Source organism: Mirounga angustirostris, unplaced genomic scaffold (genome assembly GCF_029215605.1).
Source record: "Mirounga angustirostris isolate CCGP_5_RB_7025 unplaced genomic scaffold, mMirAng1.0.hap1 SCAF_15, whole genome shotgun sequence".
Taxonomy (NCBI): Eukaryota; Metazoa; Chordata; class Mammalia; order Carnivora; family Phocidae; genus Mirounga; species Mirounga angustirostris.
In genome coordinates this window covers 172916-185350 of record NW_026991723.1, presented here as the reverse complement: position 1 = coordinate 185350, position 12435 = coordinate 172916, and the positions used below count along the sequence as shown (strand labels likewise).

The 12435-nt window shown below is 40.9% G+C and overlaps 1 long non-coding RNA gene across 3 annotated transcripts in view; it reads left to right on the top strand.

The window, feature by feature from the left end:
- The window catches only part of LOC135362743 (uncharacterized), a 53896-nt gene that overhangs the window by 8653 nt on the left and 32808 nt on the right, over window positions 1–12435 (top strand). The window contains exon 2 of one of the 3 annotated variants that reach the window (XR_010407834.1): window positions 4395–4580. The exons of 1 other annotated variant lie outside the window; for it this stretch is intronic. This is a non-coding gene — a long non-coding RNA (uncharacterized LOC135362743). Of the gene's footprint in view, window positions 1–4374; window positions 4581–12435 lie in introns of all 3 variants that reach the window. One more of the 3 variants, XR_010407832.1, reaches the window with a different exon arrangement.

Genomic DNA, 12435 nt, shown 5'->3' with positions numbered 1-12435 from the left:
GGCAAGAGTGAGCACTCTTGTCCTGATCTTCAGTGAAAAAAAGCTTTCAGCCTTTCACCTTAGAGTATGTTTGTTTTGTGGACTTGTCATACATGGCCTTTGTAATTCGAAGTATGTTCTGTCTGTGTCCTATTATTTGAGAGTTTTTTTTAATCATGAAAGGATGTTGAATTTTGTCCAGTGTTCTTTCTGCATCTATCGAAATGATGGGATTTTTTAGATTTTGTTCTATTAATGCAGTGTATGTCATATTGGTTGATTTGCATATGTTGAACCTTCCTTGTATCCCAGTGATAAATCTCACTTGATCACGATGAATTTTCCTTTTATTATTTTTTAAAGATTTTATTTATTAGAGAGAGAGCATGTGCGTGCTCGAGAGAGAGAGAGAACACAAGTGGGAGGAGGGGCAGAGGTAGAGGGAGAAGCAGACTCCCCACTGAGCAGGGAGCCCGACGACTTGGGGCTCTGGGGCTCGATCCCAGGACCCTTAGATCGTGACCTGAGCCGAAGGCAGACACCTAACCAACTGAGCCACCCGGGCACCCCTGAATTATCCTTTTAATGGGCTGTTGAATTTACTTTGCTAGTATATTGTTGGGAATTTTTGCATTTATCTGGCATATTGGCCTGCAGTTTTCCAGTAGTGTCCTTATGTGTCTTTGTTCAGGAAAATGGAGTTTGGGAGTACTTTCTCCTATTTGATTTTTTGGAAAACTTTGAGGAGGAGTGGTGTTAATTCTGTACATGTTTGGTAAAATTTATGAGGGAAGCCATCTGGTTCTGGGCTTTTCTTCATTGGGAGACTTTTGATTACCAGTTCAGTCTCCTTATTAGTTCACATTTTCAATTTTTTTTCTGATTCATTCTTGGTAGGTTGTATTTTTCTGAGAATTTTTCTGTTTCTGTTTGATTGTTCAGTTTGTTGGCATATAGTTCATAGTAGCCTCTTTGAATCCTTTGTATTTCTATGGTATCAGTTGTAATGTTTTCTTTTCCATTTTTAATTTTGTTGACTTGGGTACTCTCTGTATTCTGTGGCTAGTGTAGCTAAGGGTTTGTCAGTTTTATCTTTTCAAGGAACCAAGTCTTAGTTTGGTTAATCTTTTCTATTTTTCTGTTCTCTGTTTCTGCTCTACTCTATTTCCTCCATTCTACTAACTTTGGGCTTAATTTGTTCTTTTTCTTCTTAGGTTTGTTTTTTGTTTTTGTTTGTGTGTGTGTTTGTATGTGTGGGTTTTTTTTTTTAAGATTTTGTTTATTTGAGGGGCACCTGGGTGGCTCAGTCGGTTAAGTGGCTGCCTTTGGCTCAGGTCATGATCCCAGGGTCCTGGGATTGAGCCCCACATCAGGCTTCTTGCTCGGCGGGGAGCCTGCTTCTCCCACTCCCCCTGCTTGTGCTCGCTCTCTCACTATCTCTTTCTCTCTGTCAAATAAATAAAATAAAATAAAAAAAGATTTTGTTGGGGCACCTGGGTGGCTCAGTCGTTAAGCGTCTGCCTTCGGCTCAGGTCATGATCCCAGGGTCCTGGGATCAAGCCCCGCATTGGGCTCCCTGCTCAGCGGGAAGCCTGCTTCTCTCTCTCCCACTCCCCCTGCTTGTGTTCGCTCTCTCACTGTGTCTCTGTCAAATAAATAAATAAAATCTTAAAAAAAAAAAAAAGATTTTGTTGATTTGAGAGAGAGCGCACAAGGGGGTGTGGAGAGGGGGCAGAAGGAGAGGGAGAAGCAGACTCCCTGCTGAGCTGGGAGCCCGACTTAGGGCTTGATGCCAGGACCTGGAGATCATTACCCAAGCTGAAGGCAGATGCCCAAACATCTGAGTCACCCAGGTGCCCCTCATTCATTCATTCTTGAAGGAAATAGAATGAGAACATAATTGAAAGTGATTTCTTTTAAAGAAAGATTATAATAAGTTAACAGTGCCAGTCAGTTGAAAACTCTGCTGCAAAGGAAAGGTTATTTGTTTTTAAACTAATAAAGTAGAAAAACAGATTCTAAATATATTCAGGGGAAAAAAAGGCTTTTGATTCTTACGTAACTGCAGGGCAATAGCCTTAAAACAAGAAATTCACAAGCAGTTTTATTTTTTTAACTTTTTAAATTTTTGTTAAAGATTTTATTTTTTTGACAGAGAGATACACAGCGAGAGAGGGAACACAAGCAGGGGGAGTGGGAGAGGGAGAAGCAGGCTTCCCGCGGAGCAGGGAGCCCAATGCGGGGCTCGATCCCAGGACCCTGGGATCATGACCTGAGCTGAAAGCAGACACTTAACGACTGAGCCACCCAGGCGCCCCCGCCACAAGCAGTTTTGGTATGTGGTTATCTTTGCTGAGATCACTTTTATATCCAGCAATTGGCCAGACTCAGAACTCCCCTGAGTGGACTTTTGGCAGCTTGCCATGCTGGTAGAAAAGAAGAGAACAGGAGAGATTCAAGTGCTCTTTCATGACAGAAAAGGACAGTGCTTTTTTCTAGAATTACTATGGTCAGAACAGGAAGTAGGTTAGTGTACTTTCTTACTCGATAGTATCACTTTTCCCTTTTTTCTTTTTATGTGCTGTATACATTTAATATGAATTCATCACGGTCATTAAACATAGAAGAGAACAAAAATAATTCAGAAGTATAGCTTTGACTTTTTACTGTCTTGATATTACTGCTCAAGAGTGTTCGGTAATAGGAATAAATTGTGAGATTTCTGGGCCTGACATCAGGGAAGATCAGGCAAATACAGAAAATAAGAAAGGAAGAACAAAACGTGAAACACAACAAAACTAGAAAGTGAGACAGGCAAACCTAGTCAAGATGCTCACTCCATTCACCTTAATCACAGAACTTAAAGTAAAAAAAGAAAAACATAAAAAGAATAAAATCCAGACTCCATTGCCCAAGATGGCCATGTCCTTGGACAAGAGAGAGAACAGAAACTGAAAAGCCTCAAGTTCAGAGCCTGCCAGGTGCTGTATCTTTGAGAAGGTGGCAGCACCAAGCACCTGGTCTGGGGAGCCTGGGACTCAGGCTGAGTTCGCCCTATGCTGCAGCTGCCTGGTGGGGCTTCTGGCTCAGGAACACTGACGAGCTCTGTGCCTGGAACCATAATGTGAACAACTGTGAAGCTAAGGGCAGCAGACATCTTGTCACCACTAGACAGGGACACAGACAAAAATCACAAAATGCATGAGAAAATTCAATGCTAAATACAACAGTCATGAATTCAGTCCAGATAGTCTGAAGAAGTATGTGCTAAGGGATAGAAGGCATATATCTCATTAAAAAAAACCAGAAGTCCAGAGTTCCAGCTGGCAAGACATGATGTCTACAACTATTTTGTGGAATATTCAGTCAGGAGCAGTCAGGCTGTCCCAGCACAGAAGCTCCACCCAGTGCTTCTCTGTGTTCCCTGCCCACACTGCTTGTCTTTACTCATAAGGTCAGGGAAGGGGACACTTCCCCCTTTCCAGTGCCTTGTGGCTCTACCCCTGGGTCTGTCTGTTCTCTCTGTTCCATAAGCTGCTCTGGCCCATACATCATTCTAGCTGCTCCTGACTCTCAACCCAGTGCTCAGGCCATGGGTGAGTACCTGTCAAGGACCTCCCCTGCAGCCTCTCCAGGGTAGATCCCAGGGGAGCAGAGTGGGTGCAAGATCAAAATGTGAGCAGATGTACTCTGGACTTACACAGAGTGAGACTGAGAACAGACTGCTCTTCACAAGATGAATTTTCACACATAGTTTGCAGTTTTGGCTTTGGAGAAGGAAAAAATTAACCACCTTTTGGCAGAGCATAGTGCATATCCACAACAAACCAGTCTTCAGAATAGCACAGTCCTGTGTTCCAAAAGGCAACTCTAAAGGTCAGAATGGTAGACATTGTTCTGGGAACTGGGTGGTGATTTTTAATAGGACAGTCAGGAAAGGCATCAGGGGGGCAACGTGAGGATGCCCTGAGGCAGCAGCCAGCTTGAGGGATTTGGGGGTGGCCAGTGTGCAGGGGGGTACCAGAATTGGGGGAGGACATGTGAAGTCTCTGGGCCTGTATGAAGGGCCAGAGTTCTTGGGCAAATGAGGTACAAGATCTCATAGATTTTTGTCAGGACCCCTCTGGTTATAGTGTGGGAAATACATTGAAAAGATGTGGAGGAATAGTTCAAAATCATAAAACAGCCCCAGGGCTACAAAAATATACATCAGTTGTAAAGAATTAGATCTACACATAACCACCTTTTTGTTTTTGCACATTTGTCATCAGTTGGCCATTCTCATGTGGGGCTGTTTCTGGGTTCTTTGCTCTGCTCTGTGTCTGTCCCTCTTCTAACATCACATTGTCTTGGTTACTGTAGCTACAGAGTACTTTTTTTTTTTTTTTTTTTAAGATTTTATTTATTTGACACAGAGAGAGATAGCAAGAGCAGGAACACAAGCAAGGGGAGAAGCAGAAGGAGAAGCAGGCTTCCCGCGAAGCAGCGAGCCCGATGCGGGGCTTGATCCCAGGACCCTGGGATCATGACCTGAGCTGAAGGCAGACACTTAACGACTGAGCCACCCAGGCGCCCCACTGCAGAGTACTTCTTAAAATCAGGTACCATGGTTTCTTTTTCAAAATTATCATAGCTACTACATTCTTACCATATAGGTTTTAGTACTGCTTATGTATATCTACAAAGATCCTGCTGGGATTTTGTTAAGAATTACATTAAATCTCTAGATCAGTTTTAGGGAATTAATATCTTTGCCCGTGCTGCCTTTCCATTTATGTAGGTCTTGTTTGAGTTCCTTCCTTGGTGCTTTGTAGTCTGCATACAGATCCTTCACATATTCTGTTAGATTTAATCCTAATTTGGGGGGAAGCTATTATGAATGAAATTTTTTTAAAGCAAGATTTTTTTTACTGCTGAGTAAATTTTATGTACCTATATATCTATATTTATATGTATCACATTGTTTTCTCCATTAAGGCATTGAGAGACCCTTAGATTGTTTCTGTATCTTGGATATTTTAAATAATGCTGCAAACAAAATGGGGATGCAAGTATCTTTTCAAGTTAGTGTTTTTGTTTTCTCCAGATAATACACAGAAGTGGAATTGCTGGATTACGGGGTAGTTCTATTTTTTATTTATTGAGAAAACTACATGCTGTTTTCCATAGCGGCTGCACCAATTTACATTCCCACCAACAGTGAACAAGTGTACCTTTTTGTCCATGTTGTTGCCAACATGTTATTTTTATTTTTTTTATAAAAGCCATTCGGACAGGTGTGAAGTGATAGCTCATTGTTTTGATTTGCATTTTCTTGATGATTAGTGATGTTGGAATCATGTACTTTTTGGCCGTCTATAAGTCTTTGTATTTATAATTAAGACTGACGTTGAGCTTACTGCTTCTAGGAGTTTTATAGTTTCAGGTTCTACATTGAAGTCTTTAGTCTATTTTGAGTTAATTTTTGTGAATGGTGTAATGTAATTGTCCAGTTTTGTTCTTTTGCATGTTGCTGTCCTCTTTACCAAAAACACTGATTTAACAGTCTGTATTTTCCGGGGATGCTGGGTGGCTCAGTTGGTTAAGCGTCTGCCTTCAGCTCAGGTCATGATCCCAGGATCGAGCCCCATATTGGGTTCCCTACACAGCCTCAGCAGGGAGTCTGCTTCTCCCTCTCCCTCTGCCTGCTACTCCCCCTGCTTGTACTCTCTCTCTTTGTGTCAAATAAATAAATAAAATCTTTTAAAAAAAAAAAGTCTGTATTTCCCCCCCAGTTGTATATTTCTGGCTCCTTGATCATAAGTTAATTGGCTCTTTATGAGAGGGTTAATTTCTGGGCTCTGTTGTGTTCCACTGACCTATATGTGCCTGTTTTTATGTCAATATCATACTATTTGATTACTGTACTTTTACAGTATTGTTTGAAAGTCAGGGAATGTGATATTGCAGATTTGTTGGTTTTTCTGAAGGTTCCTTTTTTTTTTTTTTAATGTTTTATTTATTTATTCATGAGAGGCAGAGAGAGAGAGAGAGAGAGGCAGAGGGAGAAGCAGGGAACCTGATGGCGGGACTCGATCCCGGGACCCTAGGATCATGACCTGAGCCAAAGGCAGACGCTTAACCATCTGAGCCACTCAGGCGCCCCTGAAGGTTCCTTTGTATATTTGGGATCTTTTGTGGTTCTATACACATTATAGAATTGCTCATTTCTTTGAAAAATACAGTTGGAATTTTATGGGGATTGCGTTGAATTTGAAGATTGCTGTGGATAGTATGCATATTTAACAAATTCTTCCAGCCCATGAACATTGAATATCTTTCCATTTATTTGTGTCTTCAATTTATTTCATCAGTTTCTTACAGTTTCACGTCTACAGTTCTTTTACCCCCCCCCTTTTTTTTTTAAGATTTATTTATTTATTTGGGGGGGCCCCCCTTGATCTCACAACCCTGAGATCATGACCTGAGCTGAAACCAAGAGTCAGATGCTCAACTGAGCCATCCAGCCGCCCTGGTCTTTCACCTTCTTAAATTTATTTCTAGGTATTGTATTCAATTTGGTGCAATTGTAAATGGAATTGTTTTCTTAATTTTTCTGATAGTTCATTATTACTGTATAGAACTGACAGGGTTTTTTAATTTTGGTATATTGATTTTATATCCTGCAACTTTACTGGATTCTTTGTTTAGAGTCTTTAGGGTTTTCTGTATGTAATATTATGTCATCTGCAAATAGTGACAGTTTTACTTCTTCCTTTCCAATTTGGAGACCTGTTATTTCTTTTTCTTGCATAAGACTTTCAATAATATGTTGAATAAAAGTGGCAAGAGTGAACATTTTTAAAAAAATTTTATTTATTTTTATTATGTTAGTCATTATAGATTATTAGTTTTTGATGTAGTGATCCATGATTCATTGTTTTCATATAACACCCAGTGCTCCATGCAGTACATGCCCTCCTTAATACCCATCACCGGGCTAACCCATCCGCCCACCCGCTCCCCTCTAAAACCCAGTTTGTTTCTCAGAGTCCATAGTCTGTCATGGTTCGTCTCTCCCTCCAATTTCCCCCCGTTCATTTTTCCCTTCCTTCTCCTAATGTCCTCCATGCTGCTGTTCCTTATGTGAAACCATATAATTGGTTTATCATATGTGAAACCAAATGATAATTGATTTTCTCTGCTTGACATATTTCACTTAGCATAATCTCCTCCAGTCCCATCCATGTTGATGTAAAACTTAGGTATTCATCCTTTCTGATGGCTGAGTAATATTCCATTGTATATATGGACCACATCTTCTTTATCCATTCATCTGTTGAAGGGCATCTCGGCTCTTTCCACAGTTTGGCTATTGCAGACATTGCTGCTATGAACATTGGGGTGCACATGGCCCTTCTTTTCACTACATCTGTGTCTTTGGGATAAATACCAGGAGTGCAATTGCTGGGTCATAGGGTAGCTCTATTTTTAATTTTCTGAGGCACCTCCACACTGTTTTCCAAAGTGGCTGTACCAACTTGCATTCCCACCAACAGTGTAAGAGGGTTCCCCTTTCTCCACAACCTCTCCAACATTTGTTGTTTCTTGCCTTGTCAATTTTTGCCATTCTAACTGGTGTAAGGTGGTATCTCAGTGTGGTTTTGATTTGAATTTCCCCTGATGGCTAATAATGATGAACATTTTCTCATGTGTCTGTTAGCCATTTGTATGTCTTGTTTGGAGAAGTGTCTGTTCGTGTCTTCTGCCCATTTTTTGACTTGATTATTTGTTTTTTTGGGTGTTGAGTTTGAGAAGTTCTTTGTAGATCTTGGAAATCAACGCTTTGTAGTGTCATTTGCAAATATCTTCTCCCATTCTGTGGGTTGCTTCTTTGTTTTGTTGACTGTTTCCTTTGCTGTGCAGAAGCTTTTTATCTTGATGAAGTCCCAAAAGTTCATTTTTGCTTTTGTTTCACTAGCCTTTGGAGATGCATCTTGAAAGAAGTTGCTGTGGCTGATGTTGAAGAGGTTACTACCTATCTCACATTGAGGTCTTTTATCCCTTTTGAGTTTATCTTTGTGTATGGTGTTAGAGAATGGTCGAGTTTGATTCTTCTGCATGTGGCTGTCCACTTTTCCCAGCACCATTTATTGAAGAGACTTTCTTTTTTCCATTGCATATTTTTTCATGTTTTGTCAAAGATTATTTGACCATAGAGTTAAGGGTCCATTCTGGGCTCTCTATTTTGTTCCATTGGTCTGTATGTCTGTTTTTGTGCCAGTACCATGCTGTCTTGGTGATCACAGCTTTGTAATATAGCTTGAAATCGGGCAACGTGATGCCCACAGCTTTCTTTGTCTTTTTCAGCATTTCTTAGGCGACTCGGGGTCTTCTCTGATTCCATACAAATTTTAGGATTGTTTGTTCCAGTACTTTGAAAAATGTCATTGGAATTTTGATCAGGATGGCGTTGGTATAGATTGCTCTGAGTAGCATAGACATTTTAACAATGTTTATTCTTCCGATCCATGAGCATGGAATATTTTTCCATCTTTTTATATCTTCTTCAATTTCTTTCATGAGTGTTCTGTAGTTCCTAGAGTATAGATCCTTTATCTCTTTGGTTAGGTTTATTCCGAGGTATCTTACGGTTTTTGGTGCTATTGTAAATGGAATCTTCCTCTAATTTCTCTTTCTACAGTTGCATTGTTAGTATATAAGAAAGCAACTGATTTCTGTGCATTGATTTTGTATCCTGCCACATTATTGAATTGCTGTATGAGTTCTAATAATTTGGGGGTGGAGTCTTTTGGATTTTCCACATAAAGTATCATGTCGTCTGCGAAAAGAGAGAGTTTGACTTCTTCTTTGCCAATTTGAATAACTTTTATTTCTTTTTGTTGTCTGATTGCTGTTGCTAGGACTTTAATACTGTGTTGAATAATAGTGGCGAGAGTGGGCATCCTTGTCGTGTTCCTGATGTTAAGGGCAAGGCTCTCAGCTTTTCCCCATTGAGGATGATATTTGCTGTGGGTTTTTCACAGAATGATTTTATGAACTGGAGGAATGTTTCCTCTATCCCTGTACTCTGAAGAGTTTTAATCAGGAAAGGATGCTGTATTTTGTCACATGCTTTTTCTGCATCAATTGAGAGGACCATATGGTTCTTCTCTCTCTTCTTACTAATGTGTTGTATCACATTGATTTGCGAATGTTGAACCACCCTTGCATCCCGGGGATAAATCCCACTTGGTCCTAGTGGATGATCCTTTTTATGTACTGTTGGATCCTATCAGCTAGGATTTTGTTGAGAATTTTGGAATCCATTTTCATCAGGGATATCGGTCTGAAATTCTTTTTGATGGGGTCTTTGCCTGGTATGGGGATAAAGGTAATGCTGGCCTCATAGAATGAGTCTGGAAGCTTTTCTTCTTTTTTTCTTTTTCTTTTTTTTTTTTTTAAGATTTTATTTACTTATTTGACAGAGACACAGTGAGAGAGGGAACACAAGCAGGGGGAGTGGGAGAGGGAGAAGCAGGCTCCTCGCTGAGCAGGGAGCCGATACGGGGCTCGATCCCAGGACCCTGGGACCATGACCTGAGCCAAAGGCAGACGCTTAATGACTGAGCCACCCAGGCGCCCCTGTTTCTATTTTTTGAAACAGGAGAATAGGTATTATTTCTTTTTTGAATGTTTGGTAGAATTCCCCAGGGAATCCATCAGGCCCTGGACTGTTGTTTTTTGGGAGGTTTTTGATCACTGCTTCAATCTTGTTACTGGTTATTGGCCTATTCAGGTTGTCAATTTCTTCCTGTTTCAGTCTTGGGAGTTTCTAGGTTTCTGGAAGGCATCTATTTCTTCCAGGTTGCTCAATTTATTGGCATATAGTTGTTGACAGTAATTTCTAATAATTGTTTCTATTTTCTTGGTGTTAGTCGTGTTCTCTCCCCTTTCATTCGTAATTTTATTAATTTGGGTCCTTTCTCTTTTCTTTTGGGTAAGTCTGGCCAGTGGTTTATCGATCTTATTAATTCTTTCAAAGAACTAGTTTCTAGTTTTGTTGATCTTTTGTGTTTCTGGTTTCTACTTCATTGATCTCTGCTCTAATCTTAGTTATTTCTCTTCTAATGCGTGGCTTAGGCATCGTTTGTTGCTTTTTCTCTAGTTCTTTAAGGTGTAAAGTTAGTTGGTGAAATCGGGATTTTTCTATTTTTTTGAGGGAGGCTTGGATGGCTATGTATTTCCCCCTTAGGACTGCCTTTGCAGTATCCCATAGGTTTTGGACCGATGTGTTTTCGTTCTCATTGGTTTCCATGAATTGTTTAAGTTCTTCTTTGATTTCCTGGTTGACCCAAACATCTTGAGCAGAGTGGGTTTTAGTTTCCAAGTGTTTGAATTTCTGCCAAATTTTTTCTTGTGATTGAGTTCCGGTGTTAAAGCGTTATGCTCTGAGAATATGCAGGGAATAATCTCAATCTTTTGGTATTGGTTGAGACCTGATTTGTGACCCAGTATGTGGTCTATTCTGGAGGAAGTTCCATGTGCACTCGAGAAGAATGAGTATTCTGTTGTTTTAGGGTGGAATGTTCTGTTCCACCCTAATATATATATGAGGTCCATCTAGTCCAGTGTGTCATTCAAAGCTCTTGTTTCCTTGTTGATTTTCTGCTTAGATGGTATGTCCATTGCTGGGAGTGGAGTATTGAGGTCTCCTACAATTAACGTATTCTTAGCAATATGACTCTTATTTTGGTTAACAGTTGGCTTATGTAGGTGGTTGCTCCCATGTTGGGGGCATAGATATTTACAACTGTTAGATCTTCTTGTTGGATAGACCCTTTAAGAATGATAAAGTGTCCTTCTGTGCTTCTAACTACGGTCTTTAGCTTAAAATCTAATCTGTCTGATATGAGAATTGCTACCCCAGCTTTCTTTTGAGGTCCGCTGGCATGGAAGATGGATCTCCATCCCTTCACTTTCAGTCTGGATGTATCTTTAGGTTCAAAATGAGTCTCTTGTAGACAACATATGGATGGATCCTGTCTTTTTATCCAGTCTGCAGCCCTGTGCCGTTTTATGGGAGCATTTAGGCCATTCACGTTGAGAGTGATTATTGAAAGAATGAATTTATTGTCATCATGTTGCCTGTGAAGACCTTGTTTTTATAGATTGTCCTTGTAAATTTCTATTCGATATCACTCTTGGGGGTCTTTCTCCTTTTATAGAACCCCCCCCCTTAATATTTCTTGCAGGGTCAGCTTAGTGGTCACATATTTATTCAGTTTCTGCCAGTCTTGGAAGCTCTGCATCTCTCCATCCATTCTAAATGACAGCCTTGCCAGGTGACGTATTCTTGGCTGCATGTTCTTCTCATTTAGTACCCTGAATATGTCTTGCCAGCCATTTCTGGCTTGCCAGGTCTCTGTGGACAGGTCTGTCGTTATTCCAATGTTCCACCCTCTGTACGTAAGGAATCTCTTCCCCCTAACTGCCCTTAAGATGGTTTCCTTGGTTCTAAGATTTGCAAGTTTTACTATTACATGCCGGGGTGTTGGCCTGTTTTCCTTGATCTTGGGAGGGGTCCTCTCTGCCTCTAGGACACGAATGTTTCATTCCCCAGATCAGGGAAGTTCTCAGCTACGATTTGCTCGAATATATCTTCTAGTCCTCTGTCTCTCTCCCCTCCCTCCGGGATTCCAATAATTCTGACATTGGAAGGCTTCATGGTGTCATTTATTTCTCTGATTCTATTTTCATGGATTCTGAGTTTTTCTTCCATGGCTTCTTTTCCCTTTTTATCTGTTAAGTTGTCTTCCAGGTCGCTTATTTGCTCTTCTGCCTCAGTTACCCTAGCTGTTAAGAGTATCTAGATTAGATTGGATCTCACTGATAGCATTTTTAAGTTCTGCCAATTCAGCTTTCATTTCTGCCCTTAGAGACTCTATTTTGCCATTAATCAATTTTTCCATTCTAGCCATTGTCTTCACAGTTGCTAGTCTGAATTCCATCTCTGACATCTTGGTTATATCTGCATCCATTTGTAAATCTGCTGCATAAATCATAATCTCGGAGTCTTTTCTATTTTGGGGGTTCCTCCTCCTAGTCATTCTGTTGATGGGTGGTTGAGGGAATGTATAGAGTCCAAATTATTGACCAGAACCCAAGCAAGATGCACCTGTTTTCTAGGGACCTTAGGGTTGCTGGCCTCATGTTTTCCCAGCCTGTCTTCTGGGGGAGGGGCCTGCCACGCTGTTACTCAGGCAACCCTGTTTGGGCGGAGTTGCCCTGCCCCCCTGTGGCAGGGGATGGGCTGAGTGGGAACCAGTTTTGGGGGATTTTGTTCTCTGGCGGCTTTCCCTGGCGGCTTTCCGCGTCTCTTCTGTGAGTCAGAGCAGAAGAGACCGTTTCCAACCCTCTGCCTCAGAGCAGAGAGTCCGCAGTCTGTTCTTCAGTGAGCTCTCCAGGCCACACCAT